At 37.6% G+C, this 21,298-nt stretch overlaps 1 non-coding gene across 1 annotated transcript; it reads left to right on the forward strand.

Annotated features, from left to right (window-relative positions):
• The first annotated feature begins 16,093 nt into the window (after positions 1 to 16,093).
• On the forward strand, positions 16,094 to 16,200 carry LOC130460272 (small nucleolar RNA R71). The gene has a single exon (XR_008920195.1). It is a non-coding gene; the product is annotated as a small nucleolar RNA R71 (small nucleolar RNA).
• The last annotated feature ends 5,098 nt before the right edge of the window (positions 16,201 to 21,298 follow it).

A 21,298-nucleotide genomic window follows, 5' to 3' on the forward strand; every position in this document is an offset into this window, starting at 1 on the left:
GATTTTTGATGATTTAGTATGTAGTACTCAACTTTGCTGATTACGTGCTTTTGTTTGTGTATGTTGATCATGGCTATGGCTTATTGATCCTGTGATGACCCGTTTTGGTGAGAAGTCTCTAAGGATCAATAAGCATTGTCCATCTATAGGTTTAAAAATGATGCATCATTGGGTTCGGGATTGGAGAGTTTGTAGTTTAGTTTCAATATTGAAATTTGAATTTGGTTTGTTTAAGTGGACTTTGAACTTGTTGAATTGGTTACATTGACTTTCTTTTTCGTTGGTTGGTTTTGGAGTTAATCCCGTAGTTGACTATTTATAAATTTAAAGTTAGTTATAATGTTTTCCGCTGTAAAATTCTGAATAAGCTGTTACGTTTTCACACGGGCGATAATGCCTTGATAATTCTCGATATTTTATATTAAAAGGTTATTTTAGAAAAGAGAGAATTGTCGGAGTGGTACAAAGTTGTATCTGGGAGCTATAGGTTTTATTGACCTTTCGTGTTTATTTTTAAGTCTTAGGCGGCTAACTAATTAGTTACATAAAATGAATTTCGTATAATTAATTAGCTCCAAACATCAAATTAATAGGTCTGAAATTCTTTTATCTTTTTCAAAGGGTCCGAATTAATTATTTTTCAAAAAAGAGTCTGAATTTTTATTTGGCCTAAAATCCAAAATTTTGTAAGATTCGAAACTTTCTTTTTGGTTCGAATTAATTATTTTTTGTTCGAATTTATTTTAAATTGTTTCGAAATTAAAAAAAAAAATCTGACCAGCAGCTACGGTATCGAAAAAAAAAATTCTTTTTTAAAATTCTATTTTTATTTTTGTTTTATCTTCTCCTTTTCTTATTATTATTCTTGTTTTATTTTATTATTTAAATTGATTCAATGCTTTATTTTATTCTGATTTTATTGTGAGAGATGGGTAGTATAGGAAGGGGAATATAGGATAGAAATATTATGTATGCATTAAATAGCTAGCTCGACATGATTATATTTTCTCTTCCTGCTAACTGTTTGTTCCATTCCTATGCTTTATGATTGTCATTATTTTACTTATTATTCCCTCCGTCCCGGAATACTTGAACCGGTTTGACTGACACAGAGTTTATACAAAGTAATTTACTTATTATTTAAAGGGGGTAAGGGGTAGGGGAGAGGGTGCATGGGACCACAAAATGACATGTGAAGGGGGTAGTTGATATAATATTAATAAAATTTTACCATTTATAGGAACCGTGCAAGTAATCCGGGACGACTTTATAAGGAAAGCGGTGCAAGTATTCCGGGACGGAGGGAGTATGTATTGTGAGAATCGTACGTTAGTGAGATTACTAATTACTACTTCCTGCATTTTTTTTAATTGCACCATCTTAGCTTTTGGCACTATTCACATATTCTTATATAATTATTTTTTGTGATTTATATGTAAGAAAAAATATATTCATGTGAGATCTTGTTAGATTCGTCTCAAAATATACTTTCAAATTATCAAATGTTTATAATATTTTTCAAATGTATAATGAGAGATATTAATGGTTAAAATAGTGCATTGGCAAGCTTGAAATCTAAGATGGTGCAAATAGAAAAAAATGAAGGAAGTAATAAAAACTATGTTTACTTGTTATAGATCACTAACCATGTCTGACATAGAAGATACTAGAGTAGGGGGCTCCTCCAACCCTATCGTTCTGAGCGACGATGAGAGTGATATGCATTATGAATCTGAAAACAATGATTACACTAATCTAGAACGCATTATGCATAATGAGGTCCAGATAGTGACGATGAGGCTCTTCATGAGTTTGACCGTGCTAGAGGTCAAACTAGAACAAACATTTACCATGCTTTAATGAGAATTGAAACTGATTCTGAGTCAAAAAAGGACGAGCCTCAACCTGAAAATCTACGAAGATCCACAAGAAAGAGAAGACACGTTTATTATTATAGTGCCGAGAGTGAGGATGAATTTGAGTATAAACTCTTTACTCTAGAGAACTACAAGGAGTCAAAGGACAAAAAGGATGATGTTTCACTCTAGATTTTTTACTTATCCAGTTATGTTTTGAGAATAATGTTGGACAATTCGCCCAATAGTATTTTAAATTTATGTCATAAAACCTTTATTTTATTTGAGAACAGGAACAATGTTATGATTTAGGAATTGTTATCAAAATTCTTTTGAAGAAAAAATTAGATTATTGACTATCCAAGTGATCAAGAGTTATTTGGGGTACGCGAATGGGGATATTTTACTTATTGTTGTGATTGAAATTTATTACTTGTTTCTCAAATCGTATGTCCTTTATGTGGATATTATTCGTGGATGACAGGTGATGATTATTCTAATATTGTTGTGCCTTCCTAAATGATTGTTGTTGATGCTATCTCTATGATCAAATCAAACATTACCTTTATAGAGAATAAATATAAGTTATGTATCGAACCTAAAGTAGAGTCATTTAATTTCAGGTAGTGTGCTAGAATGATCAACAACAATAGTGAGTTAGCTACTGATATTCGCCTCTTGGTGGAAAAACTAACTAAGGAGAGAACTGAGCGTCCTGATTCTGCTGGGGGCATGTTCAAAAGGCTAGCTAAAGTCAAGCCACCATACTTTAAGAGGCAAGCCGATCCTACCTTCCTAGAGAACTGGGTTAGAGAGTTCGAGAAATTGTTTGGGGCTATGAACTTTCCTGAAAATATGAGAGTGGGTCATGCCGCGCTGTACTTGAAGGATGAAGTTGATTTATAGTGGAGGGAAAATCGGACTAGACTTAGCGCCATGGAGGGATTCAATTGAGATTCTTTCGTTACGGCCTTAAGGGGAAAGTTTTACCCTGCCTTTATGAGAACACAAAAGGCACAAGAATTCATCAACCTAAGGATGGAGGGTATAACCATTTCAGAATATTACAGCAAATTCATAGCACTATCTAGGTTTGCACCCGAGGTAGTAGCCATTGAGTAGTTAAAAGCTCAAAGGTTCGAACAAGGGTTAACTGATGAAATCCAGCTGGGGTTAGGTGGTGAAACATTTTCATCATTAGACATCGTTTATGGGAGAGCCGCCCATATTTATGGCCTTCAATCTCGGCTTGATAAGAAGAATGTGGAAGTGAGTGAGAAAAGCAAAGTGTTTATTTCTAGGGGAAGTCAAGGAAATTTAAAAAGGAATAGAAATGGGAATGGAAATGGGAATTTCTAAGGGAGAAACAATCAGGGCAACAACTACAACAATAAGAACCAATCTGAGAGAGTGTACCACTGCAAGAGGTGCAACAATATCCACATTAGTAAAAACTGCAAGGGAGACTTAGTGACCTGCAACTATTGTCAAAAGAAGGGCCATAGGGATTATGAGTGCTTCACTAAGAAAAAGAAGGAGTAGAATGGTAATGGGAGTGGTAACCAGGGGAAGTCAGGGTTTAACCAATCAGGAAATCAGGGTTTGAAGCCTATAGGGGCGCAGAACAACCAGGGAAACCACAATAAGTCTGCCAATGAGAATAACAACCACAACAAGGCTCCGGCTAAACTGTCCGTGATGAGTCGAAATGAAGCTGAACGGTCTGTTGACGTAGTTTCTGGTACTTTTTCTATTAACTCCGTTCTAGTTAAAACATTGTTTGATTCAGGGGCGACTTATTATTTTGTTTCGTCCTCTGTTGTTAAAAGTTTGAAGTTAGTAGATTTTGAGGTGATTGATTTACCTGTTATTATGCATATTGGTGTAACCATAAGGTGTACCAAATTGTTTAAGAACTTGCCTTTGAAGATAAAAGACTGGATGTTTCCTTCTAATTTGATAGAGTTTAATCTGGGGGACCTAGATGTAATTTTGGGGATGGATTGGCTAAGTTTGTACAAGGCCAAGATAAACTGTGAAATTCAGAAAGTAAATTTAAGGAACCCTACTAGGAAGTTTATCTCATATAGGCGTTTCGAGAAGTCCAAGAACTTTGTGGTGATCTCTGCAATGCAAGTCAGGAAGTTGATTAAGAAGGGGTGTGAGAGACTTTTCTGTAGTGTGCTAGATGTGAGTAAAGAGGTTGGTGGTGAAGATCGAGGATGTCCAATTGTGAATGAATTCATGGATGTGTTCCATTAGGGGGTTTTTTTGTGTATGCTTTTGTTTCCCCTACAGGGTTTTGTAAGCTTTTGAATTTCGAAGGAATCGCCACCAAACTGAAGGCAATAATGCCCTTGGTCCAAGTATGCATTCAATGTTAAGTCTAATAAATGCGGTCCAGTATTAATTAATTATACAAGTTAATAATTAAGTGAGATCAAGTGAACTGTATGCCTAGCTAGAGGCCGCTTCAGTTCAAGTGCAATTAAGGATATAATCCACAACTTACTCTTGACTGAACCCGTAGGGTCACACAAATAGTACGTGAACGGATCAAGTATTTAAGTGAATTAAATACTCCATTTATGGATATTTGGAATCGACGAATCTCGGTTCCAGTGGGAGCTGAAATCGTCAAAAGGCAAATTATGAATACTCCAGAAACGATGATATTGCCGGAAATGGAAATATGGATCGTATCGGAAATATAAATATTATCCAAGTCGTAGATGTTGCCGGAAACGGAAACATGGTACGTATCGGAAAATATTATCGGAAATGGAAATATTGCCGGAATCGAAAATATTGCCGGAAACGGAAATATTGTCGGAATCGGAAATATTATCGGAATCGGAAATAAATTCCGGAATCAAAAATATTAAATATTTGTTCGAAACGGAAATTAATTCCGGAATCGGAAATATTAAATATTGATCGAATCGGAAATGAATTCCGGAATCGGAAAATTAATCGGAAGCGCGACGTACGAAATAAACATCGGACGAGCTTGCTAGACGCAAGGCCCAGCACGAAGCCAGGCCTGCGCCTAGCGAAGCCCGCGCACAGCAGGCGAGCCAGCAGCCCACCAAAGCACGCAAGTCCAGGCTTAGCATGCGGCAAGGCCAGCAAGCTGGCGTCCCCCTCGTGGGCTGCGTTGCAGCAGCTGGGCCGAGCCAGCCCACCGCGCGCGCGGGCATGCCCCTCGTGGGCTGTTCGTGCTTGTTGGTGTGTTCGTGCATGTTACGAATCCTTAACCTTCTAGGATTTATCCGATTATACTATTTTCCTGAAACTACTAGAATTAGTTGTTGAGTCAAACACTAAATTAATAGATTTAATTAGAATGTAATTCTAATATAATTAGATAAGTTGAATCCTAGTAGGTTTCTAGTTCCGATAATCCCACCCTATAAATAGGTGATGGCAATCACAATTTATATACATCAATTCAAGTATTCATATAGTTTTAAGTTAAAAACTAAAGTTAATAATTTGCCACAAAATTATAAACGAATAACATAATACCTTAGGCTAAATTCAAGTTAATTGAATCTAAGGCGGATCCGAACTTGTTGTGGACTATCTACGGAGGTACTACACTTGGAGTCCTAAACTTGTTCTTGTTCGGTTCGGGAGCAGCTAGCTAGGGAAGGCACGCTTCGAATGTATGCATCCTAAATTATGCTAATTGTTATGTGGCAATTAATTTGGATTCCTGGCTAGCTTTATGGTTTTTCCGCATGAAATATATGTTTTATATTTGTCATAACCTAACAGTGGTATCACGAGCCTCTAATTAATTCCATAATCAATTATAGTTAACATGGTTAAATTTTATAAATTTGCAATGAATTAAAGGGGTGATTAATTTCGATTTTTGTAATTAATTGCAAATTCGTGCGATTATTTAATTATATGTTCGCAGGATTTTCGGCAGTTTAGTCAATAATGGTTGGAATCGTATAATTTTATAGTGAATTTCGCATGTAAATGGCGTTTTAAAATTTTGACTAGAATCATAGATTTGATGCCGAATCCAGAATTCCCAAATTCGAAGCCTAACTATGACTTTTCGGAGGTTTTAGTTTTTCGAACGCAAAGTTTATAATTTTTAAGATGTTAAATTAAATATTTGCGATTCTTGTTTGTAAATCTTGAATCTATGATTGACCTACTGTATATGTTTAACAATTTTAATGCCTAAGCTTGTTAATTATACAACTTAATTTGTAATTGTAATTAATTTGTTGAAATTCGAATAATTTAGAATTTGATTTGATTTTCATAATTAATTAGCAATTTAATTAGGAATCCATGATTAAAAACCACCATAAAATTTGTTAAAATTGAAAAGTTTTAAAATTTTATGACCTAGATTTGAATCCATGAAAATAAAATAATCGGAAATGAATTTGAATAATAAAATTTCGATTTTTTGCCCTAAATTTATGAAATTAATATGATTTATTAATTCGTCGATAAATTTAAATAATACAGTTTTGATTTTTATAAAATCCGTTTACGAATCTTGCACGCACGAAACAATGGACGTTAAGTGTTACCCTTAAGGGTTGTTGTATAGTGCGGGCATGCGACGACCAGCAAGGCGTAGGGGAATACAGTTAAACATAATAACATGTGCGGAAACAATCCCCAAAGCCAGGAAGCATGTATAAAGCACAGATTAAGCAGACTTACGTATGAAGCGTGTTTTCCAGAAATTGTCAACGAACAAGAACTTAGAACTCCACTTGTCGTTCCTTTACTTGGTTCACCGACACGATCAGATCCGTCTTGATTATCGTAGCTTAGACAATCGATCAAGAGATTTGCTTTTTGGGATGAACACACTTTGGAGGCACATAGAGAATTAGGGTTCTCTGTTTTCTCCTAGGGTTGTGTGACTGAATTGTTTTGTGTTGGAAAAGGGGTTAGAAGGTTATTAACATAACCTTACTAACCGACCAAGCCATAAGGCAAGGCCGGCCAGCAAGCCCGCGCAAGACCACACGAGCACGCACAGCGAGCTGGGCTGTGGGCCGCGCTACTGCTGCTGTGTCGTGGCCTTGGCCCGCGCGCACACACATGCAGTTGCTCGGCCATGGGCCAGCGCTGCTGTGTCGTGGCCTGCTTACTTGCCCGGCGCGCCCATGGGCCTTGAGTGCTTCGTGCACTCGGCTCGTGGGCCGCTCTTCGTATCCGCGATTAAATATATTTCCGATATATTATTTATCGTTTCGTATACGACGAATCACCGTCGTACGATACAATTTATTCGTTTCGCCTAGCTTACGAATATTCGCGATAGGATATACGATTCAGATGCAAGGTCGTATCGTATAATACGTTTTCCAACTAATTCCCGAAAGGCTATTAAAGGAATTTCCGATTCATTTTATCCGGTGATATGTTACGTGTCATTGGTGTGACCTTGTAGGTTCAGTCAAGAGTAAGCTATGAGTTTAATATTCATTAGAACTCACTGATCGGAAGCATTGCTCCAGCTAGCTGTTCCGATCACTTGATCTCACTAAATTAATTGTTCGCAATTAATCTGAACCTTGGTATTAGACTTAATGCACCTTGGGTGAAGGACATATTTCCTTCAATCTCCCACTTGTCATTCAGACAAGTGTGCATTCACATTCCTTTGTCGCTTAGTGTTACTTACTGAACATAAGGTAAGATGCAAGCCATCCTTATTAGGTCCAGAAGTGTTTCTTGGATTACAGAGCTCAACTGTTAAACTTTTGCAGAAGGTTAAGCCTTAACCATTCTGAGCACGGCGATGCATTTTACAGTATCTAACTCTCCAAGAGGCCTTGTTACACAACAACACCATATCCTATCAAAGATAGGAGGACAATCCATTCTTGCCATCTATGAACACTTACTTTGATTCATAGTACGCCCAATAACTGCTTTATAGCCTCCTTTTACGGTGCGACGTTTAGCTAGTATCAAAGCAAACTAATTCTCAAACGAGCAGACATAATCGCTCATGTTCTGAGGAACGGTTTCTAATCACCATTAATGGGAACTACCTATGACATGACTTTAATCTCTTAAAGTGTTCTCATGGTCAATCCGATACAAGATCCAATAAGTTTCTATGCAAAAGATTCTGACATCCAGTCACTCTAGTTCAAGAAACAGAACTAAGTAATCTACTTGCAATCTAATCTTCATTAGTCATTGGTCGTCCACCTTTCAATGACCTGGATTAGGGATCCTTTGTGACTTCAATATTCAAGTTCACTTATGGGTGTTTCTTTGTAAAAGAATCTATCTTGACATCCCATTTGAATGATTGTGAATCACATGGACTTATCATTTAATTCTAAACCACAATTAAATGAATATGAAATAATGAATTTCATAAATATGAAATGGTTAAACCAATTATTTTAAACATAGATCTAACAGATGTTCTAAAACAATACTTAGAAAATCAAAGCCATTCTCCAACATGCTTGATTCCCATGGTTGCTACATGTGCATTGTGTTTCACTTGTGGCAACAGTTTAGTCAATGGATCCGCGACGTTGTCGTCAGTTCCAACCTTGCGAATCTCGATTTCCTTTCTTTCAACGATCTCTCGAAGTATATGAAAACGCCGCAGTACGTGCTTGGACTTCTGGTGGCTCCTAGGCTCCTTTTCCTGGGAAATGGTTCCGCTATTATCACAATACAAAGCCACTGGTCCTTTAATGGAGGGGACACCCCCAAGTTCTTCGATGAACTTCCAAATCCAAACAGCTTCCTTTGCTGCTTCTGAGGCAGCAATGTACTCGGCTTCAGTTGTAGAATCCGCAATAGTGCTTTGCTTAGCAGTTTTCCAGCTTACTGCTCCGCCGTTGAGGCAGAACACAAACCCAGATTGTGATCTGAAATCATCTCTGTCGGTTTGAAAGCTTGCGTCCGTATATCCCTTAACAATCAACTCATCTGTACCACCATAAACCAGAAACTGATCCTTAGTCCTTTTCAGGTACTTTAGGATGATCTTGGCCGCAGTCCAATGCGCCTCACCTGGTTCTGGCTGGTACCTACTCGTTGCACTGAGTGCGAACGAAACATCCGGCCTTGTACAAATCATAGCATACATGATGGATCCAATAGCCGAAGCGTATGGAATTCCACTCATCTTTCTACGCTCATTAGATGTTTTGGGACACTGATTCTTGCTTAGATATGTGCCATGTGACATGGGTAGATGGCCTCTCTTGGCTTCCATCATATTGAACCTAGCTAGCACTTTGTCAATGTAAGTGCTTTGGCTTAGTCCAATCATCCTCTTAGATCTATCCCTATAGATATTGATGCCCAATATGTATTGTGCCTCTCCTAAGTCCTTCATTGAGAAACACTTTCCAAGCCAATTCTTTACAGATAACAACATAGGAATGTCGTTTCCAATAAGCAGTATGTCATCAACATACAAGACTAGGAATGAAATTTTACTCCCACTGACCTTCTTGTATACACAAGATTCGTCCTGATTCTTGATGAAGCCAAACTTATTGACTGCTTAATCAAATCGTTTATTCCAACTCCTTGATGCCTGCTTTAGTCCGTAGATGGACTTCTTAAGCTTGCATACCTTTCCTTGGTTCTTTTGATCGACAAAACCCTCCGGCTGCGTCATAAACACAGTCTCTTCAAGAACACCATTCAAGAAGGCAGTTTTGACATCCATTTGCCATATTTTATAGTCATGAAAAGCGGCAATCGCAAGGATTATCCGAATAGACTTAAGCATCGCGACTGGAGAAAAGGTTTCATCGTAGTCAACGTCGTGAACTTGCCTGTAACCTTTTGCTACCAATCTAGCTTTGTATATGTATACAATTCCATCTTTGTCTTTCTTCAACTTGAAGACCCATTTGCATCCGTTAGGTGTGAACCCATCCGGCAAATCAACCAAATCCCAAACTTGATTTTCAGACATGGAGTCTATTTCAGATTGCATGGCCTCTAACCATTTAGTGGAGCTTGGGTTCGTCATAGCTTGCTTGTAAGTCATAGGTTCATCACTATCCAATATGAGAACGTCTAAGTTTTCAGTCAAGAGGACGCCTGTCCATCTGTCCGGCTAAAAATTAGTTCTACTTGACTTACGAGGGGCAACAACGTTTTGAGGAACTACTCCCACTAGCTCTTCTAAAGACCTTGGAGGTTCATCAACCTGAACTGCTTCTAAAGAGTTCTGAGTTCGTTGTTCGTCTCGAATCTCTTCAAGGTCTATTATTCTCCAACTTGTCAATTTGGAAATATGATTTCTTTCCAAAAAGACACCGTCACGAGCAACGAAAACCTTGTTGTCTGACTTGTTGTAGAAATAATACCCCTTTGTTTCTTTTGGATACCCACCGAAGAAACATTTTTCAGATTTAGGTTGTAGCTTGTCCGAAATTAATCGCTTGACATATGCTTCGCAACCCCAAATCTTCAGAAAAGACAACTTTGGAAGTTTCCCAGTCCATAATTCGTATGGAGTGTTTTCAACAGCTTTTGACGGAGCACGATTCAGTGTGAGTGCTGCAGTTTGCAACGCATGTCCCCAGAACTGTAAAGGAAGTTCGGCCTGACCCATCATTGACCTGACCATATCGAGTAAGGTCCTGTTTCTCCGTTCCGACACTCCACTCCATTGAGGTGTCCCTGGAGCAGTCAATTCAGAAAGAATAACGCATTCTTTTAGATGGTCATCAAACTCGTGGCTAAGATATTCACCTCCTCGATCCGATCTTAGAGCTTTGATTTTCTTGCCATGTTGATTCTCTACTTCATTTTGAAATTCTCGGAATTTCTCAAACGATTCAGACTTGTGCTTCATTAAGTAAATATAGCCATATCTACTGAAGTCGTCCGTGAACGTTATGAAATAGCTGAACTCACCTCTAGCTTTCGTACTCATAGGGCCACATACGTCTGTATGTATTAGCCCTAGTAGTTCGCTTGTTCTTTCTTCCACCTTTGACAAAGGTTGCTTTGTCATTTTGCCAAGTAAACAAGATTCGCATTGATCAATCTTCTCTAAGTCGAATGATTCTAGAATTCCTTTCCGTTGAAGTAATTCCATGCGCTTTGTGTTTATGTGGCCTAATCGACAATGCCACAGAAATGTGAGATCCGAATCACCAGTTTTAGCCTTTTTGGTATTCATGTTATAAATGTGTTTGCTCGTATCTAGCACATAAAGACCGTTTTCTTGTTGTGCTGAACCATAAAATATTCCATTCAAAGAAAAAGAACAACTATTGTCTTTAAATTGAAAACTAAAACCTTTAGAATCCAAACTTGAAACGGAAATAATGTTTCTGGTGATACTAGGAACGTAGTAACAGTTTTCTAGTTCCAGAACAAAACCACTAGGCAAAGAAATAAAATAAGATCCTACGACTAATGCAACAATCCGTGCTCCATTTCCCACGCGTAGATCCATCTCGCCTTTATCAAGCTTTCTACTTCTCCTTAGTCCCTGCGAATTGGAACATAAGTGTGACCCACAACCAGTATCTAATACCCAAGAAGCAGAATTAGCAAGATTACAATGTATAACATACATACCTGAAGGAGAAGCAACGTTCCCGTTCTTCTCATCTTCCTTCTTCTTCAAGCAATCCCTCTTCCAATGCCCCTTCTTCTTGCAGTAGAAGCATTCAGAGTCGGCAGGAGAACGAGTCACCCTCTTCTGTTTACCAGAACTGGTGCCGTTGGACTTGGATGAGGGCGTAGCCTTGCCCTTACCCTTCTTGCCCTTATTCTTGCCTGATTTCTTGAAGTTCTTGCCCTTACGCACCATAAGCATATCATGCTTATTCTCTTGCCTGAGCGTCTTTTCAGCGGTTTTCAGCATACCGTGAAGCTCAGTAAGAGATTTCTCCATGCTGTTCATATTGTAATTCAACTTGAACTGATCATATCCATTATGAAGCGAATGGAGAATGATGTCAATAGCCATTTCATTTAAGACGTCAGAATCTAGAGCTCTCATGTTCTCAAAGAGTCCAATCATTTTAAGAACATGTGGGCTCACTACTTCTCCTTTCTTGAGCTTAGTCTCAAGGATCAACCTCTGAGCCTCGAATCTTTCGATTCTGGCTTGGTCCTGAAACATGTTCTTCAACCCCGAGATGATTTGGTAAGCATCCGAGTTAATGAACGTTTTCTGAAGTTCAGGACTCATGGATGCAAGCATCACACATTTGACATCCCTGTTGGCCTGAATCCAACGATTAAGGGCAGCTTGAGTTACCTCCGGCCCAGCCTCTTCCGGTAACTCTTCCTCAAGGACATATTCCTTTTCCTCATGCATAAGAACTATTTGTAAGTTCCTTTGCCAGTCGAGGAAATTGTTGCCATTCAACTTCTCTTTGTCGAGAATTGAACGCAGGTTGAAAGTATTGTTATTGTTTGCGGCCATTTGATTACTACAATCGAAAAGAATTTGCAATAAATAACCATTCATAAACTTCAATAACTTTGAAATAAAAGCAAACATGCAATCATTAAAGCTATTAAAACATTTCATTCATGCAAAAAGCAAAAACATGGTCCAAAATGAATGAAACGATTCCAAGACCCCAAAAGTCCTAAATCCTTAAGCAGCTTTTTTTTTTGGCAAATAATAAGAAGCTTTATTTACCAAGTAATCAGAGTATTAACAAACTCTGAAAACACCAACTGTCCACCAGAAACAACAAATTCGACTGACTAGCAAGTGCAAGTAAGTGATCATCCGGAAATGAATCATTGATCGGTGTAGACACTTTACCATCATCATATCTCAATCTAGACAAGTGGTCTGCAACCACATTCTCAGCCCCCTTCTTGTCGCGGATCTCTAGATCAAACTCCTGCAGCAGTAGTATCCATAGAATAATTAAGCCTAGGCTTGGCTTCTTTCTTAGAGAGCAGATACTTAAGGGCCGCATGGTCAGTATAGACTATCACCTTGGACCCAATCAGATAATGCGAAACTTGTCCAAGGCATAGACTATGGCTAGAAGCTCTTTCTCAGTAGTAGCATAATTAAGCTGAGCTTCATCTAAGGTCTTGCTAGCATAGTAGATAGTATGCAAGACCTTTTCCTTTCTCTAGCCCAAAACTGCCCCAACTGCGTAGTCACTTGCATCACACATTATTTCGAACGGGAGATCCCACTCTGGAGAACGGATGATAGGAGCCGAAATTGGTGCCTGTTTAATCCTGTCAAAAGCCTCAAGACAAGAATCAGTAAACACAAATGGGGCATCCTTGAGGAGGAGCTGGGTCAGTGGTTTAACAATTTTAGAAAAATCCTTGATAAAGCGGCGATAAAACCCCGCATAACCAAAAAAGCTTCTAACACCCTTCACATTAACTGGAGGGGGCAATTGTTCAATCACTTGGACCTTAGCTCGATCCACCTGGATGCCTTTATCAGATATCAAATGTCCCAAGACCACCCCTTTAGTAACCATGAAATGCCACTTTTCCCAATTTAAGACCAGGTTACATTCTTCACACCTTTTCAACACTTTAGTAAAATTAACCAAACGGGAATCAAAAGAAGTACCATAGACACTAAAGTCATCCATAAACACTTCCATGATAGACTCAATAAAATCAGAAAAGATGCTCATCATGCAACATTGAAATGTAGCAGGTGCATTACACAAACCAAAGGGCATCCTACGGTATGCAAAAGTACCATAGGGACAGGTGAATGTGGTCTTTTCCTGGTCGTCTGGATGTATGGGAATTTGGAAAAAACCAGAATAACCATCCAGATAACAGAAAAACTTGTGACAAGCTAGCCTTTCCAACATTTGATCAATAAAGGGAAGGGGAAAGTGGTCTTTTTTAGTAGCAACATTCAGACGTCTATAGTCAACACACATGCGCCACCCTGTAACTACCCTAGTTGGGATCAACTCATTTTTCTCATTTCTAACCAGAGTCGTCCCCCCTTTCTTTAGGACTACCTGAACATGACTCACCCACTTAAAATCAGACACAGCATAAACAATACCCGCATCAAGAAATTTCATAACTTCAGCTTTTACGACATTTTGCATGATGGGGTTCAAACGACGTTGGGGTTGAATGTATGGCTTTTGATTATCATCTAGATGTATCCTATGCATGCAAAAATCTGGGCTAATACCCTTTAAATCGTCAATACTGTACCCAATGGTCTTTTGTGCTTTTTCAACACATTAAGAAGTTGGGACAATTGGTCTGCATCAAGTGCAATACTGATAATCACAGGGCAAAGCTGTTCATCATCCAAAAATGTATATTTCAGGTTGGCAGGAAGAGGTTTAAGTTCGGGTTTCTTTACCTTTTTTGCGGAACAAGTCGACCAAACTAACCTCCTCACCTTGGTGCTCTCTTCGGGTTCAAGCTCTCCACCATCAAGAGCTAACTCTAGAGCAACCACTTCAGCATTTCAAGAACTGCTACCACCTGCAGGAGATTTACAACAAATCACTGCCTCTAAGGGATCCCTTTCGAGAACTTAGGATACGTTATCTCGCATAATAAAATCAACTACATCAATTCGATAGAATTGTTCTTCCGCTAGCATGGGACTCTTTAAGGCACTATTAGATTAAAAGTAACCTTATCATCCCCAACAGACAAAGTCAATTTCCCACTTTTAACATCAATGACCGCCCCTGTCGTGTGAAGGAATGGTCTACCTAAGATAATGGGAATTGGAGGATCCTCTTGCATGTCTAGTACTACAAAGTCCACATGTATATAGAATTTACCTACTCTAACGGGGACGTCCTCTAAAACACCTAAGGGGTATTTAACAAAACGATCGGCCATTTGCAGAGTGATATTAGTAACTTTAAGCTCACCCATGTTCAATTTAGTGAGACAAGGGAATAATATACACACTAGCACCTAAATCACATAAAGACTTATCAATAAAAACGGTGCCAATGTTACATGGGCTGGAAAAACTCTCGGGGTCTTTAAGTTTAGGTGGAGACTTGTTCTGTAAATAAGGACTACATTCCTCAGTAAAAGCTACAGTCTCTACCTCACAAAAAGCACGTTTCCTGGTCAAAATATCTTTCATAAACTTAGCATATGCAGGAACCTGTAAAATCAATTCAGTAAAAGGAACCATTACTTGCAAGATTTTGACCACTTCCAAGAATTTGCCAAACTGTTTGTCTAGCTTACTCTTGAGTTGCCGGTTTGGGAAGGAGAGTGCAATAGGTGGTACTTGAATATCTGTCCCCTTCTTAACCTCAGTTGTAGCCTCTTTTTCACAGACTACCTTTTCATCTTGTTTACCATCCATGACTACCTTTGGTGTTTCCTCATCAACCAGACCACTAGCAGACACCTTAGAATCAGCCTCGACGGGTATAGAAGGACCGTCATAACCTCTTCCACTCCACAATGTAATATCATTAGCAGTTTCTCTATTCTCAGGCTGTGAAGGGAGTTGACCTTGGGGTCTCCCTGTAAGAGTAGTAGCCATTTGTGCCAACTGTGTATCAATGATCTTGTTATGGGCGGAAAGAGAATCAAGTTTAGCATCCTTTTCACTCAGAGACTTCTGCATCTGCAACATCATGTTTCTCATCTCCACTAGCATAGGATCAGACTATGTGGGTTGAGGTTGTGGTGGTGGAGATGGTGTGTGTTGGTCCACTGGACTATTGATTGCAGTTACTCCGTGGTTGGTATGGTTGTTGTGGTGGTGGAGGATGTTGAACCTGATGGGGGTTCTGAATATTAGTACTCATGTATGATAATAGGGGATTGTTCTTATACCCTCATTGTAAGAATTAGAGTACGGGTTATTCTGTTTGTAGGCCTGGAATGCATTACATTGTTCAATGGAGCTCCTACATTCCTGTGCATAGTGACCAGACATCGCACAACTATCACATACATTGACGGCTTGAGAATTCATTGCAGCTACACTAACAGGTTGAGCAGATTGAGCAGTTGCTGCTTGCATATTATCAAACTTGTAATGTAAAGTAGTCAATTGGGCAGTTAGTTGTTCTATGGAATTCAAGTCATGCTTACCACCCTTGTTAGATAGACCTCTAAGATTCCCATACTGGGCATTATGAATGGACATCTCCTCAATCGCCTACATAGCTCTAGTCACAGCAAGTTGCATGAATCTCCCACTAGCAGCAGAATCCAAAATAAGTATAGACTCATTACCCAGACCATTATAGAATTGTTGAATCAAGAACCTGTCACTCAAACCATGGTGTGGGCACTCTCTCTGTAAATCCTTGAACCTTTCCCAGACCTCGAACAAACTCTCATCTGCCTGTTGAGTAATAGCAATGATCTGGCTCCTCAGACGAGTTGTCTTCTCAGGTGGGAAATATTTCACATAAAATGCAAGGGCTAAAGACTCCTAGTTAGTAATTTTCATTGCCGCCCGGTTCAACCCATTGATCCACAACTTTTCCTTTCCACTCAGAGATAATGGGAAAAACATCTCCATAGTTTGTTCCGGAGTCACATTCTTCTGCTTAATGGTATAGCAATATTGGATGAAAGATTGGATGTGAAGATTTTGGTCTTCACCTACCTCCCCAACGAACTGGAGTCTCTCAATCATGTTTATCAATGCATGCTCAATCTTGAAAGTCTCAGCTGCAATAGAAGGCATGATTGCCTTGGGTAGCACGGAAAGACTTGGCTTAGAGTAGTCTGTAAGCCTCGGTTCAACTGTTTCGTCACCCATCTCTATCTCTGAAACTGTATCTGTATCTGAAGGAAAAAGATCGCCAAGAATATGATCAGAATCAGAGTTAGAGTAATTCCCAACTCTGCGACAAAGTTTCTTCGTCTACGGAAGGTCCTTTCAGGTTCAGGATCGAACGGAGTAAGATTACAAGTACCTATGGTCCTGGGCATAGACAAAGAAACTACAAACGGGTGTAAGATCCGGTCTATACAAACGAGAAGTAACAAACAATAATCTAGAACAAACAATTAAAAACAGAAAATAAAACCGTTTCCCCGGCAACGGCGCCAAAATTTGACAGGCTAAATCGCACTCCTATCAAAGATAAACCTAACATTCACCAACTAAAAATATAGCAAGGGAAGTAGGGATCGTATCCACAGGGAAAACAATGTTCTTTCTACTACTAATCAACAAGTCTAGACTATTCGTAACAAGGGAATAGGTTTGGTCTGTAAATTAAAACTAAGGCAATAATTAAATCGGAAAATATCAATATTAAGGGAATTTAGGGCAACGGTTCATCACAAATGCAGACCGGGATCGGACAACGGACAGCAACAATCAATCAACAATCATAACTAGGAAAACATCACAAATGCATGCTCTCTCTATGTACTAGAAACAAATCCTATCTAATAGCCACAGACCAAAAACATCATATTTATACCTCTCGGTGCATAATCTAAGGTTAATCAAACTCAATAAAAAAAGTCCGGCCAAACAGAATTGACGAACAATTAAAATAAGCTATAGAAATCACAATCACTTAATCAATAATCGAGTCCAAATCCAATCCCAATCATGCATCCATGGATCCCTAAACCCTAGAAAAATGACTACTCACTCATAATGAAAATAGCTAAAACAATACTAATCAATGGAGACATAATTAGAATAATTAATAAAGCAAGTAGAAGCAATGAAAATGAATAAATAAACTTTAGACTGAAACAATACCTAAATGAAGAACGAGGGAAGAACTCAAAAGTTGGAGCTTTTAATTGAAATAATAAAACTAAGTGTTGATAATTTTGAGAGAATAAACTAAGTAATGTAAAATAAACTAAGTATTCAATACTAGGAAATAAGATGTCTACTAAAAATATAAGGCTTAGTATTTATAGTTTGCCCAAAATACAAGCGAAAACCGGAACTAAAACTCGCGAAAAAACGCTTGAGGTTGGCGTCGCCCGATCGGGCATTATGCTCGACAAACGGGTCGATCGGGAAAAATTTCGCCCGATCAGGCGGATGAGAATTGCTCCATATAGCCTTCAGGATGGCCGTCCGATGGCCACCGGGAGAAGCCCGCCCGATCGGGCGCGCGTTGAAACTGGTAGTTGTCTTTTTCTTCGCCCAATTTTCTCATTTCGCCCTCCAATCATAGGGCGATTAGCAAAATGCATCGTCCTTCACTCATAGCACCAAGTCTAACTCTCGGGGCTCGAACATAGGCATCCTAGGCTCCCAAGGGTCGACCATGATCATCCCGAACCTACTCGGGAATCGTGTAGTGGCCTATATCATCGGGAAACAAGCCTAAAAAGGCTAATTTCTCATCAATATATCCTGAAACTCAAGGCACACTTACAACACACATTAGTACTAAAAATGGCTCCTAAGAGCTCATTTGACGCAGAAAAGTACTAAGGGACGGGGGTAAAAACTCTATATAAAATACACATATCACACCCATGAACGATGAACGAAGAAGAATGACGAAGAATGACGAGGTCGATTTGCCGACCATCGGAACTCCGACGAGGATTAGTGATAACATTGAATTAACTTAAGCGAGAAATAAAGTTAATTGTTAACTAACTTTCCTAATTATTTTATTTATTAATTTCATAAAATACAAATAATAATTTTGGGAAATTCATAAATTACAAAAATATTTCCATAAAAGAAATTGTGTATTTAAATTTAAAGATAAAAAAATTAAATTCATTAAAATATATTAATTTTATTAAATTTAAAGATAAAAGGAAAGAATTTTATATGGCCCATATTAATTCTAAGCAATGGTCATTTTTATTATGACCACTAGATTAGATCCCGTGCAATGCACAGATATTCTAAAATTTATTTCACTGATTTTTTAATACTATATAATAGATTTTACTGAAATATTTATTTTCCTAAATTATTGCATAATTAATAAATCTTGAACGTATACATTTAATCACCATACGGACTTTGCAATTTCCGTCCTACTACGAATAACATATTTTATATTCTTGATTCGCTAACTAGACCAAAATATTTCAATACAGAGTATGCTAATTTGACCAAAATTTTGATTAAATATATTTTTCATTATTAATATAACGATTTGACTAAAATATTACCAAATCATTATTAGCAAATTATGTGCCATAATTTCCATAATCTATACACAAATATTCTTTTTCCATATGTAAACACTTAATAAGAAAGGATAGAAAATAAAATAAAATACAAATTACAGAATCTTTAGGAAATAGTTTTTGGCGGGAAAATTTTGCACCAAAAAGCGATATGTGTCACTTCTGGTGTCTGTTTTAGTATAATGTAATTTATAGATAAATAGATAGATAGATAGAAGATAGTAGAATGATGTGTAAATCCTTTGGTCTATTTCAAACAGAGGAAGTCAAAATCGCAGGCTGTTGTGTTTTTATAAAAACATAACAGCAAAAAAAAATCAATGAAATACTACATGTTTTAAACGATATGTTACTTTGTTTTTAATGAAATGATACTCTTTTTAACGAAATGGTACATGTTTTAATCGAAATGGTATTCTGTTTAACAAAATGATACTCTATTTTTAATAAAATTGTACTCTTTTTTAAGTAAATGGTACATGTTTAGCATTGTGATGTGTTTGCTCACACATCACAGCATGCCGCCTCGCCGACCTCATTTCAAACACAAGTCATTTTTGACCTAAATTTGATTCGGTCGACGAGGGCGGAGATGCGGCATGTTGTGATGCGTGAGCAAACACATCACAACGCCAAACATGGACCATTTCTTTAAAAAAAAGTACCATTCATTAAAAAAAAAAGTACCATTTCGTTAAACAGAGTACCATTTCGATAAAACATGTACCATTTCGATTAAAATATGTACCATTTCGATTAAAACATGTACCATTTCGATTAAAACATGTACCATTGCATTGAATTTTTCTACGGTTATATTTTTACAAAAACATAACAAACTGGGTTTTTACTTCCTCATTTGTCGACTGCCCGATCGGCCATCTCTTCACCTTGCATCGAGCCGCGGGTACAATGCAAATAAAAGGAGAAAACTTAATTGACCCAGTGGGTAGTTTACCCACGTGATGTGGCAGACGATGTGGCATGATTGACAACAAGTGGATGATGACATGGCATTGGTAACAAACGGGCAGCAAGACATGGAACTTGGCAATAATTAGTTACGAGTAAGTCCAATAATTTGAAAGTTACGAGTAATTTGGAAATAACTAATTATAATTTGTAAGTTACGAGTAATTTGGAAATGAATGGTTCTTCAAATTCATCTCTTCTATTTTTGAGTATTACTTAATCACCTCAACTTCGTCCTTATCAATGGTGGATTTTAATGGGAATTCAAGAGAAATTGTAAAAGAAAAATGTTCCTAATTGGGTTTACATGAAAAAATGATTATATAATCGAAATAAGATGCAAAATAAAAATAATTCCGACCTATGACTTATTATAGAGCACAAAATTATACGGAGTAATTTCTACCATTTTTAGTACTACAATATGATGATCATGAGCAACTAGAACTGTAATAAATACATAATAGAAAGAGGAGGAAGAAGACAACGATTTTTGGTGTATTACTCGTACTACTCCGTATCAATTTGTTAACTCGGGTCGGGTTCGAATTATATTTGGTCATATTAGATCAGGAGTTCGATCTACAATAAAATTACTGTAGATCGGGGTACCTAAAACTTTTTGATAATAACCAGTATGCCTAGGCCATGTCCAGTTTAGAACCGGTTTATCCAGATCATGTCCAAGTCTGTTTAATAATACGGAATAGTTAAATAGTGACTAAGGTCAAATAAATAATTTATAATTATTATAATTTTTTAATGTGTTAATGTGAAAACAAATAATGTTAAGATCATCATGAAGCGAAGGCAATATAAATTATCATGTTCGATTTTTTATTTTTTATTTTTTATAAGGTAAGAAAAATAATCTTAGGAGACCCTCCGCACGAGGGGAACTCCTAAGAAATTGTTATGAACAATAGCCCATAATTATCTTACCTGGTTTTACATGTCAATAATACGATCAACTTCATTTACAATAATTTTTATACTCCCTCCCATATTCTTTTTTGGTTCATCTCATAAAGATTGTCTCATAAAAGTGAAGAAGACAAAGATAACCATTTCCTTGTAAAATTTTGGCCCAACCCTTAATAAAAACATATTTTATTATGGAGTAAACAATAAATTAAGGACAGAGGAAGTATGATATACATGAATGTGAATGAGTTGATATATATACTCGTAAACAGTTCGTGAAAAAATCTAGCTAAAAGTCGATTAAACCGCATTCATTAATAAATAAACTAGTACAATCAAAAATTTCTAACTCGTCTAATAAATTATAAAAGGATACCCATAAGATAAATGTTGATTAAGTGTACTCTAGTTTAGGGTTAGGGTTAGGGTTTAGGGTTTAG

Source organism: Spinacia oleracea, chromosome 4, assembly GCF_020520425.1.
Source record: "Spinacia oleracea cultivar Varoflay chromosome 4, BTI_SOV_V1, whole genome shotgun sequence".
Taxonomy (NCBI): Eukaryota; Viridiplantae; Streptophyta; class Magnoliopsida; order Caryophyllales; family Amaranthaceae; genus Spinacia; species Spinacia oleracea.